The sequence below is a fragment of the Mustela nigripes genome, chromosome 1 (assembly GCF_022355385.1).
Source record: "Mustela nigripes isolate SB6536 chromosome 1, MUSNIG.SB6536, whole genome shotgun sequence".
In the NCBI taxonomy this organism is placed as follows: domain Eukaryota; kingdom Metazoa; phylum Chordata; class Mammalia; order Carnivora; family Mustelidae; genus Mustela; species Mustela nigripes.
In genome coordinates this window covers 129,185,817-129,207,591 of record NC_081557.1, presented here as the reverse complement: position 1 = coordinate 129,207,591, position 21,775 = coordinate 129,185,817, and the positions used below count along the sequence as shown (strand labels likewise).

General features: G+C 34.5%; 1 protein-coding gene and 1 pseudogene across 4 annotated transcripts in view; both read left to right on the top strand.

Annotated features, from left to right (window-relative positions):
- Positions 1–21,775, top strand: part of LRBA (LPS responsive beige-like anchor protein) — a 729,505-nt gene that overhangs the window by 414,197 nt on the left and 293,533 nt on the right. The gene's annotated exons all lie outside the window — the stretch shown is intronic.
- LOC132008741 (U4 spliceosomal RNA) lies at positions 6,754–6,875 on the top strand (annotated as a pseudogene).

Here is a 21,775-nt window from a genome sequence, read left to right as displayed (position 1 = left end):
TATTTACAAAGTGAAAACAAAAATGTATTTTGTTCATATAGCTTTTTTGCATGTTTGTGTTGTGGTAGAGGGCAATCCAGTTATTTATAACATACTGAATTTAATAGAATGCTGTGGACATTGTTAGAAAAAATTTTCTTATCTAAGTGGGGAAGATACTTCTCAAGTCAAGATTCAAACTGGTAAACTTTGTTTTCTTTTTAAATTGTATGAGATATAGAGCAATAATGTTCTTGTACAATAATCCTGTGTATAAGTCTTTACTATCTATACCTATCTGTGGGTCTTACTTTCCTCTCTGTGTTGTGGAAGTGAATAGTTTGATATATAATCCTCTGGTTTCTTCTCTTACATTGATAAAGACATTTGAAAAAAATTTTTTTAATTTTACATTTTAAAAATTTTTAATTTTTAAAAACATAATTGGGGCCGCACTATATGCATTATTTACCTAGTTACCCATTTCACTTGCTATTTCACATCTATTTACCTCATTCTTTTTAACAGGTTAATCATATAGTAGTATACAAATTCTACATTTTATTTGAGCTTTTTCTAGTGGTGAATCTTTAGCTAGCTTCTAATATTTCCTTCTTAGAAGTATAGAAGTGAATAGACATAATCAGTTTTTTTCAAGATTGTATTTCTGTAGGATACATACCTAGAAGGGAAATTGCTGAATCAAAAGATATTATGTACAAATACTGTCATCAAATACTGCCAAAGGACTTCTCCTCATGGCATGAAGGGTAGAACATGTGATGAGACAGGGCTTCTGGGAAATTGATATGCTTGCAGGAGTATCCTACTCATTTTGGTCATCATTGACTAGCTAGGGATTGCCTTTCTTCTAACCCAAGAGTCCATACCCCTTTAACTAAGAGTGGGCAGCTCTTCTCTTTGCTGCCCAGGAGCAGTTAAGGGGAGGAAGGAGGTGAAATCAACCTAAAAGAGTCTCTTAGGTGACTACTGTCTCTGCCCAGTGGTTGCATCTGTTGCCTTTAGCCTGAAGCTCCCCAAAGTAGTTCTTTCTTCTTGTGTATCTGAGATTTGATTCTGTCAGCCTTCTTTTACCTTTCTTTTTGTGAATTCCTCAGAATTTCTTTTTATTGGTTATATACTTATTTTCACGTGGTAAGTGTTCCATATCAAGCCCATATCATTAGCATAAGCATTCAAAACAATGACCCTTGCATTAAAATCAAGTATTGAATATCTTAACCTTGTTATTACCTCCCCTCTCAACTTCAGTGTCCTACTGTATGTCATTGAACAAGATGAAGAAAAATATTCTGTTGCTTTCTTCTCAATATGCTTATCAAAGATTAGTTTACCCTTACTTCTTTGATTCACAGTATGCTCTACAGGCTCAGGTAGCAAGGAAGAGGAAAGAATCTACTGAAATGTTCTTGGTTTCCATCTAGGGGTGTTCACCTATACTAAACCTTCTTTACATTGGTCAAAAAAGTGTAGCATTATTACTTTCTGTCCTCCTTACTCCCAAGAGAAATACATGATAATAGGGAAACAAAAGAATTAATTCCATGAAATTTTTTGCCCTTAAACAATATTCTATGTGATTTCTGTGGAACTGGGAAGTAATGAGATTTTGAACACATACATAGAGAGCTGTATGAAGTACTCTTGTAGTTGGATATATATTTTTAAAAGAACAGAATATAGGGCACCTGGTGGTTCAGTAAGTTGAGCATCCTACTTTAAGGTTTCTCCCTAGGTCATGATCTCAGGGTCTTGAGGCTTGTCCTGCTTCAAGCTCTGCACTCAGCCGGGAGTCTGCTTTTATTCTTCTCCCTTTCCCTTTGCCTTTTCCCATTCCTCCCTCCCCTGTGTGTGTATGCGTGCACACTCTCTCTCACTCATTTGCTTGCTCTAAAATAAACAAACAAAATCTATGTAAAAAATAAAAGAATAACAAAGTAATAGCAGTTTGAAATGGTAGACACTTGCAGATTATTAGATTCAGCCTTTTTATTTTATAGAAAAGGAGACTGAGGCCCAAATAGATTAAATGGGTTTACTCAGGATCCAATAGCTAATTAATTATGAAGTCAGAACTAAAATCTAGATACTTTTTTCTTCCTGGTGCTGTTTTTCATATATCATGCTGCTTTTACAGTACTATTACATAGTGACACAATTTTTTTAAGGTATATATTGAAATACAACTTAGAATATACAAAATTTATTAAGGAATAAACAAAAATAACTTCTGTTGGGGCACTTAGGTGGCTCAGTCATTGGGCATCTGCCTTTGGCTAGGGTTATGATCCCAGGGTCCTTCTCCATGGGAGACCTGCTTCTCTCTCCCACTCCCCTGCTTGTGTTCCCTCTCTCACTCTGTCTCTCTGTCAGATAAATAAATAAATAAATAGATAAGGAATAAACAAAAACAGTAATTAGAAATCCTAGAGTTTTTCTAGAACTTAGAAATGTTTAAAAAATAGTTTAATGATAGAAGAGATCAGGTATATGAAGAGCATTGGAATCATCATAAGTAACATCTTTCAAAACAGATGTTCGGAATATACTTATGGCAGTAATTTACATTTTTGTGCAATGTATCTTTAATTGCTTTTACTAAGAGTTGTTGTTTTTCTTACAAATTTTTTGCCTTCTTTATCCTTTATTCCACTGTATTTTTCCTCAAAGTAGGAAAAGAGGTTGGAGGGGAAGAAGCTAAAACATAAGAGGTTTCTACTGGGCAATTTTACCTAACTACATAATAAAATTATATCTTAGTTATTTTATTTAAGTCTGATATAATTTTTTGCTGTTTGAGAATTGTTTTTATTATACACTTAAAAATGTCAATATATGTTAGTAAATCACCCTTCACATTATATGTAATAAAAAATTATTTTGCTTTGGTGAGTGCTGTGAAGTGTGTAAACCTGGCAATTCACAGTCCTGTATCCCTGGGGATAAAAATATATGTTTATAAAAAATAAAAAATTAAAAAAAAAGATGTATTTGTCAGCAAACTATAGTTTGTTACATAATTAATTCAAAGTAAATTAATTGTGTGCATTTCTTTTTAAAGGAGCAAGATAAAAAATGTCCCCTTCTGTATAACGACTGTATTAAACATAAACTTTGTAATACAATCTTAAACAGTAAAAAAAAAATTATTTTGGTTGTTACATTAAATTAGAAATCATGTGCATTAGTAGTAGAGCACACATTATCTAATTCATACAGTATTGTATAGAATTGAGGCTCCTTTAAAAACTGTAGCCCATTTTTACCTTGACTTTGAGAACAAAATCATTTTAACTCTGAATATATCAACTTCATATAAATCTAGAAAAGAGTGATTAGGATAAAGAAGTTACATATTTATCTTTTTGGCAGACTTTTAAAAGTGTATGCTAGGTCCTGAGCATTGTGCTAGAAGCTGAGGGTTCATACAAAGTGAAAAAAAAAAAAAAAAAAGATCCTGTTCTGGATGTAATGTAGGTAATGTATGTAATGTATGTAATAGTATTGCCAATATATAAATAGTTACAATGCATTGTTACAGTTTTAACAATAGAAATTAAAAAATGATGTTTAAATATGTATAGCAAAAGGAAATAGACTCACTGAGATGGAGTTAAAAAGTATAGATTTTGAAATATAGACAGACCCATATATATAGGCATGAGTTATACTATGCTTATAGAAATATTTTAAACTTAGAAGTAAGTATTTATTATAAGCCCACATTGTGAAATTCTAGATTCACTAAATTTTTTCTAAGTAATTTGGAGTTACGCAGGTGTTAAGCTTTGCTATACTTGATAAAGATCTGCTTCCTTCCCCCTGAGAATGATTCAAATCTTCACGGAGAGAAGAAACAGCCACATCAGCTTCCAATTGTCAAAATTCAGTTTTTAAAAACTCAAGTCTTTTTCCCAATGGGTTTCCAGATTGAAGAACATATGGACTCTATCTTCTCAGTAAAATACTTTCATTTTCCTTTTGAATTACTTTTAAGACTTCACCCTGATATGAGAAGTGTAAAATGAAACCATAAGGTATTTAAACAACATCTACCTCTCTGTGTGTGTTTTTTTTCAACTTGGATTGATAATAACCTTATAAAAATCAGAAATAACACTTTCTCTTTTAAAAAGTAATGCATTTTTTTCAGCAGTTGCATTTATTTTTCCAGGAAATGAAAATATGTGGGTTTTTCCTGGTGTTAGTCTCTAATTGATTGTTTTATTTATCTTACTGAATTTTAAGTAGATATTTTGATTTTAGTAGATATTTAGTAGATTTTTTATTTGGACTGCTATCTTGGATATATACCCTGTTTGCTATAATTTGCTACATAGTTGAAATAAACAGTATTTTAACACTTTTGTGACCAAGGAAAATTTTATAACAAACTAGCAGGTTGCTTTATACTTGTAATAAGCTAAAAAGGTCTTAACAAAAGCAGCTTAACCAGCATAGCTTATTGCTGTTTGAGAAGATTAAGACTGAAAAGATTGGTCTTTTATTGAGAAGACAACTAATTACTTTTATACAAATTTTAAGCTTGGGGGTTTATAGCTTTATTCTTTAAAAAAAAAAAAAAGTCATTTTCCCAGATATTGGGAGTTGAAAGGGAAGAACTGCAACTCAAACAACTTAATTTTCCTATCTCTTAGTAAAAACAGGATTGAGGGAATCTCCTGAACCCTTTGGAACACTTCTATTTCTCATTTATATATTTGTTAGCCTGCACAAGCCTCATTTACTAAAAATGACTCTCTTCTGTGCAAGATATCTTTTGAGATAATCATTCAGACAAGATAGTAAACTATATGAGAATAATTTGCTTCTTTTTTTTTTCCAGCCATACTAGCTGTCCTTAGCCCAGCACCTAAAACCAAATGAATTAAGTAGAATAATGAAAAGTAAACTTTTTTTATTTGAGAAAGAGGGGAGGAGAGAGAGCATGCATAGAAGCAGGGGGCATGGCAGGCAAAGGGAGAGGGGGAGGCTCCATGCCCGGTTGGTGGGGGGGGGCGCTGGATCCCATGATCCTGGAATCCTGACCTGAGCTGAAGGCAGCCGGTTAGCCGAATGAGCCACCCAGGGCCCCCGAAATGTAAACTTTTAACTACAATAATTTGAAAAACTGATAATATGGATAGAAAGGCAAGAATATAAATTCTCAGAGGGGAATCTTACAGCAGTGCATGTTAATGTGATAGTATTCTAATATGATTAAGAGATGAGCTTTAGTGACTATAGCAAAGAACTTTAAAACAAAATGGATGTGTAGCCTGTGTGGTCACTGTGTACACACCACAGTTAGAATATATGAAAGAGCGTATCATGCTTAGCGAAATAAGTCAAGCAGAGAAAGACAACTATCATATGATCTCCCTGATATGAGGAAGTGGTGATGCAACATGGAGGCTTAAGTGGGTAGAAGAATAAATGAAACAAGATGGGATTGGGAGGGAGACAAACCATAAGTGACTCTTAATCTCACAAAACAAACTGAGGGTTGCTGGGGGGAGGGGGTTTGAGAGAAGGGGGTGGGATTATGGACATTGGGGAGGGTATGTGATTTGGTGAGTGCTGTGAAGTGTGTAAACCTGGTGATTCACAGACCTGGGGATAAAAATATATGTTTATAAAAAATATATGTTTATAAAAAATAAAAAATTAAAAAAAAAAAGAATATATGAAAGCTCCAACACAGACATTAAGTTATCTGATTTGGTAGTGCTGTTTGTTATTCATTTTAACTGTATACTCTTGTACTTTTCCATTTATAGCCTTCTCAGTTTACATTAATAATGTGATTATACAGGATTCTGTATTTCATTACTAAAATTTATTTGGTTCTTTGTGGGTTTCTTTTTTGAGATAGTCTATATTTTAGTTATTGAAATTAATATAGATAGTGACCTTGCTTATTAGACTATTTCAGTTCCCATTAATGAATTTTTTAAAAGATTTTATTTATTTATTTATTTGACAGGCAGAGATCACAAGGAGGCAGAGAGGCAGGCAGAGAGAGGGAAGCAGTCTCCCTGCTGAGCAGAGACCCCCCAATGTGGACTCAATCCCAGGACCCCAAGATCATGACCTGAGCTGCAGTGGCTTAACCCACTGGGCCACCCAGGCGCCTCCATTAATGAATTTTTAGGGACCATTTCTCTTAGTCTTTCTCTTCCTATTCAAAGTTGAATATTGATATTGAGTGTCAATATTTGATGTACAAGCCCTAATTAATAAACTTGCCCATACAATACACTAGAATCCTTGCCTCTGCAGATTAATGTATCAAATATAAATGAACCCTTAGACATCTTTTTGATTTTTCACTTTTTGTCTTTTCAAATTAAACATATTCTTATGTATCTAGGATATTCTACTTTTGTGTCCAGATCTAGTGGAATCTCTTTATATGGAAAAATTCTATGACTTATTTAATGTTATTTTTAGGGGTTCCTCCCCCAGTGTTTATAATACACTGTGTCCTGTAGGGAATATAGAGGGCTTCTTTATTATGCTTGAAGAACTTTGAAAGATTTGTTTCTTTGCTGAGTATCTCTTCTCTTGCTCTCTCTTGAACTCACTAACTGAGGCTTTTCTCTTACCATTTTACTGAAACAGTTCTTTTCTAGGTCACCTGTGACATTTATATTGCCATATCACATAGTCAGTTCTCAATCTTCATCTTCCTGGATGAACTGATACCTTTGGTATGTCTGAGTACTGACTCTTCTTTGAAATGTATTTCCTAGCTTTGCGCAGTGGCAGTATCGTAGCCAATGAGGTTTATCCGAGGCGCGATTATTGCTAATTGAAATGTATTTCCATTTGGTTTCTGGGAAACCATAGACATCTGATATTTCTCCTATCAGTGGCCATTCTTCAAAATTCCTTGTTGGTTTCTCCTTATATAATATGGTCAACCTCTTTATTTGGGGGGGTTACTCAGATTTTAGTCTTTGGAGTATTCCTTTTCTCTCGCTCTACCAACTTCCTTTACTATCTTAACCAGTTCATACCTGTCTATATTATAGAAACGATATTTTGTTGACTCCCAGATTATATGTCCTGTGAGATTCTTTCCTTTGAACTGCACAATCATATTTAATTGTCAGCTCAACATCTCTGTGTGGATATTTGTTGTTTGTAGCAATACAAGCTCCTTTAATAGATAAATCCCAAAATATCATTCAGTGGCTAACCATAGTAGAACTGTATTTCTTTTTCATATAAGGTATGGAATAGATGTTTCTGATAAGTGATTTATTCTAAAACTCCATTGTCTTTAGTTCTTGACTTCCAAGATTGTCATCTGCATCAAGCCATTGGAAGGAGCATGGACAACTGTGTATCAAAAAGTTTTATAGACTAGGTTTGTAACTGGCTTGTATCATTTCTGCTCATATTTTACTGACTAGAGCTCAGTCATATAGCTATGCCTAATTGCAAAGGAGATTGAAAATGTGGCTTAGCTGTTTGTTTAGGTAGAAGAGGAAAATTGGTTTGGTAATAGCCCCTCTGTCACAGATTGCTTATGGGCATCCCAAACATGATATGCCTAAAACCAAATTCCTGACCTTTATCGAAACCTATTTTTCTCACATTCTCTTTCTCTGAGAGAGAATGGTCTCTAGTTTCTGAGACCAAAATCCTTATAATATCATTGTCTCTTTTCCTTTCATATCCCAGGTATGATCTATCAGCATGTTCTTTCAACCCAACCTTCAAAATATATCCAGAATTCAGTGACTTTTATGGTATATATATTGTTACTTGTGGCAGATATGGTAGCTGATCATCATAGTTTCAATCTGTCTTTCCATTGTGTAGATCTTTTGCTGGGAAATGGGTACCCAACCAGGAATCACATTTCCTTTGTGGAGTCATGTGACTTGGTAAGACAAAGGAATATATGTAGGTAGAGGACTTGCATGTCATTTCTGGGCTGAGTGGATGTAGCATTTACTGAGCCATTTTTATGTTCTCTTCCCATCTCTACTCAGCTTCAGGACTTGATCTCTACCTGAGTTTTGGCCTGTCTTACTGCATATAACATTTAATCAACTTTATACATCATATGCTTTGGAGCCCATTTTATTTTGAATAAATTGCTTTATGTCCTTGAACTTTATTTTCATGCCTTATTTATTGCCTTCCTTGTATCACAGAGAAATTTAGCACATTTCAATAACACATTAATGGGATAAATCAGAGAAATAGGAAATTTAAAAAGTTAATGTTGAAAACCCTTATCTTGCTTAAATTATTCTAATAACTTCCTTACTTGTGTTCTCATTTATGATATTTCTTCTTTTGTATATTTCCTAGAGTTACTGTTCTGCAGTCATAATACTTAAAACGTAAAGCTTAAAACTCTTCTGTATCTCCCTACTGCTAAAAGACAAAAGCCAACTCTCTAAGATGATATGGATAATGTCAGGAGCTCAGCTGAGCTAGGAGAGAGCCAAGCAACCAAGGATCAGAGTAGCTGATTAAAGCCACAAACCAGAAATGAAAGAGTAAGGCTTTAATAACTTGCTCTGGTGGTATAAGCAATAGTCTAAAACTGCAGGACTCCCCTTGTTCCATTATCCTCCCATTTCCATTTCCATTATCCTGCCATATCCTGCACTGTTGGAAGGTCAGGTTAATCCGTGTGGATTAGTATAGATCAGTCTAGATGTTGGGGTCATCTCACTGTTGAGGAAACTCTGAACAAAAGACTATAGCAGTTTATGGACCATGAGGTTAGAAGACGGAAAAAGAAAAGAGCTCAGAGTAGACTGAGTGAGAGTGGGGAAAAGTGTCTTCAGGGTTTCCCTTTCTTTCTCTGCTAAAAAGTTCTGGGCAGCATGCCTGAAAATGACCTCTGCCTAAGGCTTCAGATAAAGAAACTTTGGGATAAAGGTGCAAAGGCTAGGAATGCAGTTATCCTAAGAATATGACTGGCCAGTGGGTCCTAAGTCCTTGAGTACAACTTCCTTTAGAGACGAGTTCATTGGCTATATATGAAGTCTAGTTTGGGGCTAGTGGAGGGCAGCTTTCCCTGTGATGCCTGACAGGTAAGGCCTTTATAACTAACTGTGGTCAGTCCTGAAAAAAGTCATAGGCTTTTAAACAGGAATTGGACTCTTCAAATGATTCTCTGTGATCTGGCCCCTTCTTATTTCTGTAGCTTCTTCTTTGGCCCCTGTTGTCTGTACTGCCCCAAAATTGTAGAAACATTTCAGTTTAACACATACCTAGTTGTTTCTTCTTTGGCTTTGCGAATGCTGTTCTCTCAGAAAGAATGCTTTTCCTTTCCTTATTCTCCTGGTAAACATCTGTTAACTCTTTGACTCAATTTGTGTGTTATTATTGCCTTCCAGGAAGTCTTCTGTTACTTTGGATAATGCCCTTTCACTTTGTTCCCAAAGAATGTTTTGTGTATATTACAATTGTCTCTTCATATATCTATTTCTTCCATTGTACTGTGAGGTCCTTGAGGATAATAACTTTCTTTATCATCAAATAACTGTAAATCTTCTCTGCCTGGTACAGGTCCTTATGCATCATTGATATTCAATAAGTGTTTGTTGATTAAATGAGTGAGTGAGTGAATGAGTGAAATATAAACTCATTAGTTTTTCATCCCTATCTTTTATGATATGTCCAGGCCCCCATAATTATTTTATACCTCATTTTCTACTGGGGCCAACCAAAAGGACTGCTTCCAATTTTCTGACCTCTGTACTTTTGCTGAAAAGCCTACAATGCCATCTTCTTCCTTGTATATCAGCTGAAACTTGACCCCTTCTTATGGATCTTTTTCAAAAAAATCGCTTGCTCCTTAAAGCATTTCCTGATCTCCTTAAAACATATGTGATCACTTATTCCTTTTTTTCAATTTCCAAAGCTCTGGATTTTTACTTTTCTTATGGCATTGATCTTAATGCCATATAATTCATTTTATCCCATTTATTAGATTGTAAGTGCCTTGAGATTACAGACTGTTTTCCTTAGATGAGTATCCATTATAGCACCTCAACCTTTTTAAATAGTAGTGGGCACTTAAAAAATATTTGTAAATGAATATAATTAAGCCAAAACAGTACTGGTCATTCAGAGCCAGACAAACTGAAATGTAGTAAAGTGAGGAAAATAAATAATTTCAGAATGTGAATAATTGCTTCAAAATTGAAAGTACTGCAAAGTTTCTGCGAGATGACAGCAACTATTGAAAGAAGTGGCTTCCAACTGTCTTAAAAACCTGGAAGTGTAACGTAATAAGCCCTTTTGTCCCTGTGGATGAGGAGTACATATTTTTCACTAACTTATCTAGCTTGCAAAGCAAGTATATAATTTTTTTATGCTAGTCAAAATCAGTTATTTGCTTTCATCAGTATTTTCCTAAGAGTTTTAGGTTAAAGGCAGGGAGTATTGGATTGTGGTGGGTTGCTGCTGCATTTAAGCCTTTAAATTATTTATTTAAAGATAAAAGTGCCATACTAAGGTGGCTGATACCTCTTTGCTTTTTTTCTCTCTCTTTCTATAACTTATAAACTATCTTAACAACAACCACAAAAATGTGATATAGGGGTGCCTGGGTGGCTCAGTGGGTTATGCCTCTGCCTTCAGCTTGGGTCATGATCTCAGAGTTCTGGGATCGAGCCCTGCATCGGGCTCTCTGCTCAGCAGGGATCCTGCTTTCCCCTCTCTCTCAGCCTGCCTTTCTGTCTACTTGTGATCTCTCTGTGTCAAATACATAAATAAAATCTTTAAAAAAAAAAAAAAAAGTGAGGCGTGTCCTAACAGGATTGCCAGTGAGGGGCATTAGGGTTCATCTTTTTTAAAAAAATAAATAAATAAAAGTTTTTAAATAATGGAAAGTCACAGATGTGAAGTCTAGCTCTGTTTTTTAGTAGCAAAATTGGGATTTAACTTGTTAAATTGGAATTATATTCCTAACTTAAAGCATTGTTCTGTGAATTAAAAGAGACCACATGTGAAATTCTTATCAGAGTGTCTGAAATACTGTGGGCAGTCAGTAATTTTTAGTTCCTCTCCCTTTTCCAGGAGCACAGTGCTACTTCTCAAAAGAAAGAGGTCCTGGGGCGACTGGGTAGCTCAGTCCTTAAACATCTGTCTTTGGCTCAGGTCATGATCCCAGAGTCCTGGGATCAAGTGCTCTCTGCTCTTGGATCTGCTCTGGATCATTGGGCTCTCTGCTCAGCAGGGAGCCTGTATCTCCCTTTCCCATTGCTCTGCTTGTATTCCCTCTCTTGCTGTGTCTCTCTCTGTCAAATCAATAAATAAAATCTTAAAGAAAAGAAGAAAGAGATCCTGTCTTTCTGAGACTTCAGCTCATTCTCTGCATGCACATTGTCCAGCCCTGTGACTCTTGACTAGAGTGACCCTATAGATCGTAGACTGAAGACAGTCTTCAAGCATGTTCATAAGCTTTCATTCTTTCATTCTAGACATGTTTTAATAAAAGTTGGAAACTCATTAAGTAAAGGGGCTTGATACATTGATTAAACATATATTGATTAATTAATTCAGAAACCAAATTATTATAAATGTTAGTGATGTGGAAAACAGGGTAAATTTGGTTTCTCAATAAATCAATATCTGATAAACCCTATATTAAGTTACAGAGGTCCAAAAAGAGCACAGGTTTATCATTCTTACCCAACCCAGACATCCGCACCAGCCTACTCATTCTCCTTCACCTTCTGTATTTTGGCCTGTCAACCATATCACTCCAAAATCTTGAGTAAGTTTTGCTGGCTGCTCTTTTTAGACTTGTTCTTAGATTGCGGAGTGTAGCTGGGAGTCAAAAATCACATTTGTAAAGAGTGCCACTCTAGATGAATGGTTTCGGATCTCAGCTAGACCTTTGTAACTACTTAGCCATTCTTAAATTTGCTTTTAGTCAGCTTTCTTTCATATTCCCCAAAGCAGCTCATTCTAATTTTTACCTCTCTATTCTGTTCTTCTGTTAGAAGCTTGCTATTGTAGGGGCACCCCAGCATTGGGCTCTCTGCTCAGCAGGGAGCCTGCTTCCCTTCCTCTCTCTCTCTGCCTGCCTCTCTGCCTACTTGAGCTCTCTGTCTGTCAAATAAATAAATAAAATCTTTTTAAAAAAAGAAGCTTGCTATTGAGTAGAGAAAACAGAAATTATCAGGCCAAAATCAGATTTTCAGTTTTTATTCTTTTAAACCTTAAACTTGTTAATGTACAGAGCTTTACATCCTTCCATCTTGCCAATGAGAAGGAGGTGACTTTTTTCACTTCCAGGGAAGTACACTCTCTTTATAGGATCATACCTCTTCTATCTCTATAATGCTGTCCTTGCCCTTCTCCCACATGTCATCTTCAGTCTTAATATATTTTTTGAACTTAGTCTTTTCCATCTTCAAACATGCTTACATATATTCTTGACCCTCTTTAAACCAACACCCTATTTCCCTAATTTCTTTCATTGTCAAATAATTTTTTTCAAGGTCAAATTATCTCCACCAAATCTCCACCAAACTATCTCCACCAAAACAAGTGTTCCCTATTATGTAGTTTTCCTTCCACAACTGTAATCAAATTGCTAATGGCATTGCCAGTAATTCTTGTATCTGTTAGATGGTTTCAAAGGCACTTGGCTCTAAATGAAGTGAAAATCTTTATTTCAATAACTTGTGAAGAAGTATATTATCTTTTATTATAAGAGGTATAGGTGTGTAAACTCTTGGGGGCAGGTCTTCAGTTCCATCTTTTTTTGCAGTTCTGGGTATAAAAACTTTAACCCACTCTGTCTTCTTCATGGTTGTGTTATAACTCCTGACAACTGGATCTAACATTTCCTTATTTCAGCCCATCAGGAGAAAGGGAACTACTGTCTTAACCACTGAATAAAAGTTTTGCATTTCAGATTGTTGAAAAATGATTGCCAGGCAAAAATGTTGTGCAATGATTTGTTTGAAGCTAGATTCTGGAACCAGTCACAGGTCTGGAATCTGACAAGAACAATAGGATTGTCATAATTGGCTTACAGTCACTTTCTGTAAGTTATCCAACCATAAAAGAAGTGATATTTGAGCAAAACTGTAATTGTTATGAGAAAATAATTAGGAAAGTTGCACTTCTCAGAAAAGAGGAAAGGGGAGAGAAGTGAATGCTAGGTAGGTAACCAAATGAGTACTTCAATTTTCTAGTTATAAAATCCAAGATTTCCCCCTTCCAAATGGAAACATTCAAATTTCTATCTGCTGAGAAATGGACAAACAAAATGTACTGTGAATGAAGTACTATTACATGCTACAACATGGATGAACCTCAAAAACATTATTCTAAATGGTAGAAGCCAGCCACAAAATTCTACATATTGTATGATTCCATTTATATAAAATGTCCAACATAGGGAAATCTTTAGAGAAAGAAAGTTAATCATTGCTGGGAACTTGGAGCTAATTATTATCAGGGGCCATTTGAGGGCATTTTAATCAGAGCTTTCTTAGGTTTTTGTTTTTAAATCATGTTTGAGGGCACCTGAGTGGCTCAGTTGATTAAGCCTCTGCCTTCGGCTCAGGTCATAATCCCAGGGTCTTGGGATCGAGCTCTGCATCGGGCTCTCTGTTCTGCGGGGAGCCTGCTTCCTCCTCTCTCTCTCTCTGCCTGCCTCTCTGCCTACTTGTGATCTCTGTCTGTCAAAAAAAAAAATTAAATCATGTCTGAAGTCACTCATAATACCACTGTAAGCACATGCTTTTATCAAAGTAATGTAGAAGTAGCAACATGTAAATTCATTATTAACTAAAACCCCTACCTTACCTTTACAACATTTTGCTGTTCTTGAAGCTTTCACATACTCCCATTTCATTTGATTCCTCACTATGGCCTTGTAGTGTGGGCTAAACAAGTTACAATTATTCTGTGTAAGGCTACAGAAGCCCAAAGATGATAAACGATTTATGTAGAGATCATAGATCTGGTATATGGTAGAGCTAAGGTGATTAATTTTAAGTCCTTTACAATAAATGGGACCAAATATTTTTATATCCTATCCAGAAATTGTAAAGATTATTGGTCTTTAATATAAATTGCTGCCAAACTTTAGCTATTTTATATCTTACAGTATGAATTAATTATACATTTGATTTTAATGAGTTTCTCTTAAAAGGTAAACTCAGTTCTCGGGTACCAGGGTGACTCATTTGGTTGAGTGTCCAACTCTTGGTTTCAGCTTGGGTCATGATCATGGGGTCCTGAAATGGAATCCTCTGTTAAGCTGCCCACTCAGCGAGGAGTCTGCTTGTCTCTCTGTCTGTCTCTCTCTCTCCCCCTATTTGTGCTCTCTCTCTCTCAAATAAATAAAATCTTAAAAAAACAAAAAAACTCAGTTTTTTGGTACTTTAGAGATCCTGGAAATGTTTTTTAAAAATTATGTATTCTCATAGCATTAGGCTCTCCAAAAAATTACAGTATGGATAAAAAGTGCCTATTACCAATGCCTTATTTTAAAATTGGTCCAGACTTAAGAAGATCCAAGTCAGAGCAAACACATTTACCTACCTTCTGTCCTGCATCCTGTGAAATCCTCTACATGACCATTCTCAAGGAAGGGAAAATGGAAAATAACTGGTATGGGATGTGGGATGTCTTTGGGGAAAAATAAACATATTCTAAAATTAGATTATGTTGACAGCTGCACAACTCTGTAGGTATACTAAAAACTATTAAATTTTACATTTTAAACAGGTGAACTTCATAGCATACAGATTATATATCTTAAAATGCAGAAACATAAAAGCTTTTCTTCATTCTTCATCCTTCAAACATTTTTTTTTAAAGATTTTATTTTTAAGTAACAACACCCAGTGTGGGGCTCAAACTGCCAACACGGAAGTCAAGAGTAGCATCCGCCAACTGTGCCAGTCAGATACCCTACCCTTCTAAACGTTTTTAATGTAGAATTCAGTATTGCTGCCCACTCGCTGCATTGAAGAGACTTTGCTTCTTTGTCTTTTTTGGCACCATTCTATTTTGATTCCCTCAGTATCTTACTGATTGTAAGGAACTTTTTCTCAGTTTCAGTGATGCTTTCCTCTTCTGCAGTGTTTAAATATTGAAATTTCACAGATTTTATTTTCACTCTTCTGCTGTCCTTAAAATACAGTTTTCTCTGCATCTAGCAAATATCAAACTTATAATAAGGACTCAGTAAATTTTTGTTAGATGAAAATCTAAATTCCTCAACTCCCAACACTTAGCAGCCTCCCAATTTCCTATCTCTAGCCCAGGCTGCTTTTTTGAGTTCCCAAGTTACAGTGATTTCTTATTGGACATACCTGCCCAGAAGTTATTAGGTGTCCAGAACATGATTATTCTCCAAGCACACCTACTTAATCTGCTGTCATTTCAGTTAAGTAGCATCTTTATCCCCTTACTTCCCCTTTGTCAGAAACCTCAAGTTTGTTCTCATCCCCTTTTTCCTCACCTTCTGTATTGACTGTCTTACTGAATCTTATCTATTCCACTTCAGATAGGTTTCTTGGATTCTAGCCTTAAGTTCCATTCCTACTGCCACCGTTTATATTGTTGCCATGCAGTATATAAGGCTAATCATATTGGCCCTCTTTTGAGAGAAACTTGGCTGTCTGTCTGTGGACTATAAGATGTGCAGAGAACTATTTCCATTAATTATACAAGAACTTTTGAAATCTGCTTCTAAACTTATGTTTCCTACCTTAGCTTTTTGCCACTCTGAGATTGCCTCGAAATGACCTTTGTTACCCAAAGGTCCTAAGATAAAGGTTCCTTTTTTATGTCTTTATGCCATTGTCCATGCTCCTTCTTCTGCTTGGAATGCCTTTTCCATTTTTCCCAGCAGACTCTGGTTTATCATTTAAATTTCTTTTAAAAAAGTCACTTGTTCTTTAATTGGTTATTTATTTAGTGCCTGCTTTGTTCCAGTTACTGTGCTTGGCCTGTGAATTAGGTAGACATAAACCCTTGTCTTCATGGAACTTACAAAATAGATCCTCATTAAAACCTTAATGGAATTCTTAATCCTCTCAGGCAGGGTTAATTAATATTTTGATCATAACTGAGTAGTATCCAGTGAATTTCTAGAGGAAATGTCATGTGAAAATCTTTTTGGCTTTGAAGTTCATAGTTACTATTGATGGGTAGGGCCTTGTTTCTCCATCTTTAAAGTGAAAATAACAGTATTTTGGTAGGTTTGCTGTGAGGCTTGGCGATAATGTGTATAAAAGAGCATAATGGCTAGCATAGAGTAGCCAAATGCAATAAATGCTGTCTATTTTAAATATTATTTTTGATATATGATGGTTTTCTTGTCCTGATTATAACAGAGAAAATTATAAAAGCATTATTCATATTGATGTACCAAGACTGGTACATAGTTGGCACTAAATAGATATTTGGTGAATTACTTTTTTTAAATCACATTTTTGGGGAAAATAGATCAGAATTATCTAGTGTGGCTACTGAGGTGAGTTTTAGGGCTTCTCGTATTCAACATCATTTATTTAAAATGTTTTTTTCATTTTTCTTTTGTTGGAGTTTTAATTGGTAGTTACGATAACACTAGATTTTTATTTTCTTATAACTTTGCTTACTTCCTGGTAAAAATGCTAAGTGAGTAAAAGAATGACTAATAGGCTAACAGCAGCCGGGAAAAGTATGTGATTATTTCTTAAAGAATTGACCTTGTTACAAAATGATATTTTTGTAAATTATTCTCAATAATAATTGAAGATGAGTGTCTCAATGTCTCTAAAAGCTAACAGAGAAATACACTGAATAGGCCATGCAGAAATTCATAACTACATAAAATATTATTTATATAATTAAATAGTATATGCAGTGTTATAGTGACTTGATGTATTATCAAATCTATGTATCAGGCCTCAATAAAGAAATAATTCTGCTTTAGAAGATACCTCCTTTTGGATCCAAGTAGTCGAAGGTTTTGTTTTGTTTTTTTTTCCTTTTCATTAAGACAGCACAGTGCCTAGATCACCTCCATTTGATTTATAGATAGTTCTTGGTTTTAGTTAATATTCTATTTATCTGCATGAAGGCACAGCAGATTTCAGCTTGTGAGATAAAGCATTCTTTTATATTGTATGATGCCCTTAGTACCTGAACATTATTTCACCAAGATTTATGCAGAAAGTGAAACCCTTTTAGAACTTAAACACTTTTATCTTCTAGCTGACAGTACACTGAAAATATTTACTTCTTTTTAGAAGTTACCATTTGTTTAAGTTGTAGCTAATATCTAGCATGAGTTTTTAATCTAAAAATATAGAAATGAAAGCGAACCAGATACAGGAATTTAAAGAACAGGTAATATAAAAATTTTAAAATATGATGTGAAGTACTAAAATTATTTAGGATTTAGAGCTTTTATTTAGCCAGAAAATTTATTGCTGACTTTTGTTAAGGCTATCAAGATGTATTAGGTATTGTCACAAGGAAGTGGGTAAGATGGAAAACGGGACATTTTTCTAATGTAATTGCATTGTGACAGTTTTTCTTTTCAACTAGCATTCTTTCATTGATGTAGATCCAAGTTACAATAAAATGACATAACAGTGTAATTGCAGACATACATATATCTGACTAAATTTGAATAAGTGTTAGTACCTTTAAGTTATAGAATAATTGGAATATATATGTAGCTGTCACTGATTTTTAGTAATTAATATAACCAACTTTAATAGAATAATATAAAAATCTACTTTAATAAAGCAATATGAACTTAATGACTTCAGGGAAATCATGTTAATGTTCCCTTTTTTCCTTGATTATTTTATTCTGTATACTAAATTTTACCTCTTTTTTTGATTTTTTTGACAGTTACTTAATCCTAGTTTGAACACTATTTCTGCTACTGATAGCATCTGAAGAGCCTCATTCTCTTCCCTTTCCCAAGATTAGATTTAACTCTAGGAGAAAAAAAAAAAAAGGAGCTTGAGCATTGTATGGAGAGGAGGAAAAGATGAGGTGTTCTTATGGCACCATGTCATTCTCAAGGGTGTTCCTTTAGAAAACCAAAATGAGCATTGCAGAAATCCAGGAGTGCCATTTATACAAATTTTGATGTGAGCACTGCCTCCTGGAGTTGTGCAGTTTACTAGCCATTTAATAGAGCTCTGCTCTGTTACGCATAGTTTTTTGAATTCTCATTATTTATTTTCACATCTGTCTTCCCCATGAGACCAGGACAGTATCCAAATAATTCTTGTATTCCTGGCAGCTGGCTCAAGGTAAAGAGTCAGTCATTGTTATTAGTAAATATTTTTGGATTCTGTTACAATATTCATCCATTTACACGTTGTTAATTGGCTCCTTGGTGTGTTAGACTTTTCCAAAACACCCTGAACTTTATAAAGTCTTAAAATTTACATGTGAAAAAAATAGATTATTTATACTTGAGCAATTTAACTACTAGAGGAAGAAAGTGGATTATATCTTAGTTATTAATTGATTCTTTCTTTTACTTCTGCCTTTTCCACCTGATTCTCATTTGGGTCATACTTGTTTATTTATTTTACTTGATCAAATCACTGACTACAATGGAGCTCAGAAAGGGAATTGATAGATTATTAATGCTTGAGTTATATTTCCTTCTAAGATGCATTTCAACAGTCTATTTGATTCTATTCTTGTAGAATAGAAAATACAAGTTTATATTTTCTATTTCTTTTCTTTTGGACTTTTATGTAGATAGATTTTAATGATTTGTTAAAGGCATGTGTATATAGACAGATAAGTGTGAAGGTTTTTTTTTTTTTAATTATGAAGAAAATTAGATGACTTAGCAAAAGACAATTATACTTTTATTGTAATTTTAACCTCAGGCTTTGAAATTAGCTCAAAGAAGCAGGGAAAATAATTAGAAAAGTTAGAACATTTAATTTCAGTGTCATCCACAGCTTTTTAAATATGTATATTTATATTAGTTAGAGATTTTAGTACTTGAAGAGTATACTAGTAGGGGACCTAACTACAGCACCTTATATAGAGAAGATTTTATTTCCAAATGTTATGTGGCCTAGGCTCACATCCTTAATTTGAATACTTTTGGGGATCTTAGTTTTCATTTTTGTGGAAATGGATAGAGGTTAAGTTTGTGAATGTGGTATCACATATTAATACATATTTTTTGATAAGTTCAGATATATAAAGGTGTGCAGTGATCCAGATATATATATATATTTCTAAATTCTCAGAATAATAATTTCTTATCTTATCCATGCTTGTATTTGATTAACAGTTGGTTTCTTTTCTGATTTTTTTTTTTAAGATTTTTATTTATTTATTTGACAGAGTTCACAAGTAGGCAGAGAGAGAGGGGAGAAGCAGGCTCCCCACTGAGGGGGAGGAGTCCATAACTCCCCAGGACCCCACTGAGTCCAGAACCTTGAGATCATGACCTGCGCCAAAAACAGAAGCTTAACCCACTGAGCCACCCAGGCGCCCCAAGAGTTTTCTGAACTTCATTTTTTAAAATTTTTCTAGCCATACCATTGGTGATAGCTCCAAAAATATACAACTTATTTAATTCATAACATCATGGGAAGATAGCTGACTTGATTATGCCAAATTTGCCAATTTTTTATCTTCTTTTCCCCTATAAGGGGCTTTTAGAGTGAAATCCTTATGTGAAAGATCTGAACTTACAGTAAGTTGGTGATTGAAACCTACACATTCCTCTTTCCAATACTGTTCTAAAATGACAAACCATGCCTCATTTTTTCAGTGATAAAAGTTAATACAGGGACGCCTGGGTGGCTCAGTTGGTTGGACGACTGCCTTCGGCTCAGGTCATGATCCCAGAGTCCTGGGATCGAGTCCTGCATCGGGCTCCCAGCTCCATAGAGAGTCTGCTTCTCCCTCTGACCTTCTCCTCGCTCATGCTCTCTCTCACTGTCTCTCTCTCTCAAATAAATAAATAAAATCTTAAAAAAAAAAAAGTTAATACAAAGAGTGTATGTTATTGGAAGGAGTAGGATTGGGGGGTAAAACATTGGATTTTTAAGCCCAGGTCTGTTTCTATGTAAATGACTTTAAACATGCTAGTAATTACCCTTATCTGAAAGAAATGAATATGGCTTTTTTATCCCCCAAAGAACATGTATTGCTCTGAGCATCAGAAATTGGATGATAATGCTGTTTTTTAATTCAAATGAGGCTAATAGCTATTCTTTTATGAGTTAAGTTCCTTGAGGGTTTGTAACCTGTATCACCTGCAGAGCAGTGCTTTATTATGGAGAGACTCTCGAGAAAATGTATTGAAAATTTTGGGCTCTCTAGAAGATTTTTGTAATATACTCTAGATTTGTGCTCTGAAATAAGTGATTTTTGTTTGTCTTCAGATTATTTGAAATTGTTAACAGGAGTTAAACTATTTGTATTGAGAAAGATAGTTTGAGATACAGCTTCAGGATATTATAAACACTGTGGTGAGCTATAAAGTTCTTTTTTTTTCTTTTCTTTTGGACTGTAATATTTTTAAATTTTTGGTACTACATTTATATTTGAAGATGAGACTTATCTTAAAAAGTTTTTCATTGTATGAGCAAATTCTCCGTTCCTGATATATTGGTGCTTTTCTTTCAGCCAAATGTTAGTATCAAAGGGCACAAAAATAAATATCATAGTTCTGTTTCCTCTTAATTTTCATTATTGCATTTATACATACTGTCTTTGAGTTACCTGTTAATTTGTGAATGATTTTATAATTCTTCTGTTTTTTTCTATGCTATGACAAAAAATATTGCACACATCCTTTAATAGCTATTGGATTTGACTTCACCCTCATGCATTATACTAGAATGTATTGTTACCTAATTTTGTAATAATTTTATAATAGCAGCTTAACATCTCTTATAATTTTAATTGTTATCAAGAAAAATGATATCATTTAATTTGACTCAAAATTTAGAAGGATGGATGAATGACAAATTAATAATTCACCACCTTTGCATAAGACTGAAGCATTGAATATTAGAAGGATTGATGGCTGAAGAGGTTAACAAATTTTAGCAGCTTTCATTAGCTTTACATCGTCATATGTTTGTGGTGCTGAGTGAAATAGGCTTTGTAGGAGATCTCAGTCTAGGGAACTAATTACTTGTGCCGATTGCCGCCCTGATGAATAGACCCTCATTGTATCATTCCCCTGAAGACGAGGAGCAGCCCGTGATTCACGACTGCATCCTGGCTGATATTTGATAATAATTTTAACAGATAAATGTAGGTAGGCAGAATGATGAAGTGCCTATCCAAGCTCCATGACTATCAAAGCCATACACGTAGCCATCTGTGTATGGTCTTCTCGCCTTTCAGCTAAGGAGAATTTTATTTTATTAATTGAGTTCAGACAACTCTTGTCTTTTGCTTCTATGTATATTCTGTAGGAGCTTCTTACATATTTTAAATGGTATTATAATAGTTTTCATTTAAAATGGACACAGCAAAATAAGAAAGAAGAATAAAAGATCTCTTTAATTTTCCTTTTTGAGGACTGCAATTCTTACACTTTTTTGTATTCCATTTTGGTTACATTACATCTCCTCCTGTTTTGCATGATCAGAATCAACAAAGGAAGTTTTTGATATTCTCATTGTGTCCCCAGCTTTCTCAGAAAAGACCATTGGATTCCTATTATTTTTAAAAATATATATCTTCTTTAACATACTGTTAACATACTTTTATTAATCTGAGATAATTTTTAATCAGTAAAGTACTTACAAATTATTTTGAA